General features: G+C 49.6%; 1 pseudogene; it reads right to left on the bottom strand.

Moving 5' to 3' along the window:
• Positions 1-2561, bottom strand: LOC120680089 (annotated as a pseudogene).
• Positions 2562-2632: the final 71 nt, after the last annotated feature.

The raw sequence follows: 2632 nt of genomic DNA, 5'->3' as shown, positions 1-2632 counted from the left end.
TTACTTAACATATTTCCGCTAATATAATCCAGATCTAATTATTCTTTATACCATGCATATATACACTACTGAGCACAAGCTTCAATCCACCTATATAACCTGACCAGATGTATAAGGTGAACGGGGATGCATGAATTGTGTTTGTACCTACAATAGCTAGTTAAGGCAGCATTATTGTATATATTATATATAGCTGCTATACAGGATATGTATGTGTAATCGATCGCTGGGGTGATAGTAGACATATCAATCACTCAGGTATCAGACTCATCGATTTGCATGGAGTGACCACCACGTGGTTTTGGAAATAGCATGAGCTTCTCCTTTGGACGGACTGTCACTCCAAACACCTCTGTCAAATCAATATCCTTGGCCTCCATGCCGTTTGGCAGCTGCCAGTCAAAACAATACACGAGGTTTGCCAGCATGATCTCAACAGTGGCCATGCCAAAGTTGAGGCCAGGACAGATCCTCCTTCCAGCCCCAAATGGCACAAACTGGAAGTCGTTCCCTTTAAAGTCGGTGGCCGCAGCACTCCCACCGTCCATGAACCTCTCCGGCATGAACTCCTCCGGATCCTCCCATGACTCTGGATCCCTGCTAATAGCCCATGCATTAACCATGACCCGAGTGCCAGAGGGGATCGTGTAGCCGTCGACAACACAGTCCGCCATGGAGAGGTGAGGGACGAGGAGCGGAGCAGGGGGGTGCAGCCTTAGTGTCTCCTTCACGACGGCTCTCAAATAGGCCATGGTAGCTAGGTTCTCTTCCTCGACCGTTTCTTGACCCTCTGGTGTGTGCCTCCTGACTTCACCTTGTAGCTTGGTCATGAGCCAAGGGTTGCGCATGAGCTCGGCCATGGCGAGCTCCAGGACCAAAGATGATGTGTCTGTGCCCGCGCCAAACATGTCCTGTGTATGTGTGTATTATATACTTTTGTTATTCATCAGGATCTTGTATGTACCATAAATTAGAATTATTAGAAGATCGCATGATTATTATATTATATTATATTCTGAAAGCTAAGGTTATACCATCAAGATGGCCTTGATATGATCTCTGGTGATACCGTACTCTTGCTGAACGGAGAGCAACACATCGGTGAAGTCACTCTCTTGATCCTGACCATGCATAGATTTTCTTCTCTCATGGTCGCCTATTATTTTCTCAAGCAACTCGTCCCACCTTTTATGCGCCTCGTGGACCTTGTCACACATGAACCATCTGGTGAGGAAGCCTAGCGAATGCGCTAGGCTGGGGAAGCAGTCTTCAAGGTTGAATCCTCCCAACAAAACGGAGTTGGTGTTAACGAGCTCCCGGAAGAGCTTATTCCTCCCTTCCACCCTGAAGAACTTCCCCGATACGGCGTGACTGACAACGTCGTTGGCGAATGTGCTCATCATCTCGCCAATGTCCACGGCTGTGCTCGCGGCTGCTGCCTCCCGTATCTTGGCCATCACCAGGCGCACCTGCATATGCATATATGGATAGGCGAACCTTTATAGACCATATGACAGCACTATTCCACATCAACAGTCAAAGTACTGGCCAAACTAATCAGAAATTAAATTACTTAACCGAATAAATGTATTATTTAATCATGTCAATAATCATGCACAATAATTATTATTAAAAACTTATCAAGCAATTAGTTAATTTGGTGTAGCGACACCTAGTGTTGGATATGATCTGAATTATAACGTGTCTTGTGGGGACGTCTGGAGCGCCCACGATTCGGGTTATGTAATTAGCGGATTTATTTCCGTGTTTGACTGCAGTCAGTTCAGTCCGCCCTATATATACATCTTGTAAGCCGCATGTGAAGAGTCGACGACTCATTGTATTCCTTGCGTTGTAACTCTCCTCATTATAGTGAAGATCGCCAGTTGGCGCCCATGGTTTTTTTCCGCAAGAGTTTTCCACATAAAAATCGTGTCTCGTGTTCGATCTTGTTTTCGCATTATTTGCTAACACCTAGGATGTGAACACACACACACCTTACGAGACATGTGTATGTGGAACTAGATTGAGCAATCTGGAATGGCCATACCTCTTCTTCGCGGGCATGGCGGTAGGAGTTCACCTTCTTGACGGTCAAGAGGTGTGCCGTGAGCCCGTGACGAGCTTCCTTGCCTGGCGCCAGTGCTCGCTGTAGGGGGCCAAGGCGATGTCAGACGAGCTGTACATGAGAGTGTTGGTGCGGGCGGTCGTTGAACGCGAAGCGAAGATGTGGTCATGAGTGCGCATGATCGCCTGCGCCACGCGCGGGGACGACACGATGAGGTTGGGGATGCTGCCGAGGCGGAGGAGCATGAGGCCGCCGCTGGCATGCTTGGCGGCGAGGTCACGGAGGGAGACGTGTGGGAGGGCGCCGACGAGGTGGAGGTGACCGATGATCGGGAGCCGTGGCGGCGAAGGGATCCCGCTCAGCGTCTCCAGCTGCCTGCTCGGCCGCAGCAGGCGCGCCGTGATGAGCAGCACGAGGAGAGGGAAGAGGAAGATGGTGAGGCTCGCCGCGGCGCCATGCGGCGAGAGACACCATTGCTGCAACCACATTTGAGCTGCCGTGCATGATCAGTAGATGGATCACCATTCATGTGCATTTATCTATGAGCTGCCGTGTCGCAGTCAG

The sequence above is a fragment of the Panicum virgatum genome, chromosome 6N (assembly GCF_016808335.1).
Source record: "Panicum virgatum strain AP13 chromosome 6N, P.virgatum_v5, whole genome shotgun sequence".
Taxonomy (NCBI): domain Eukaryota; kingdom Viridiplantae; phylum Streptophyta; class Magnoliopsida; order Poales; family Poaceae; genus Panicum; species Panicum virgatum.
Note: the sequence above shows the minus strand (reverse complement) of the source record. Positions and strands in the feature narration are given on the sequence as shown.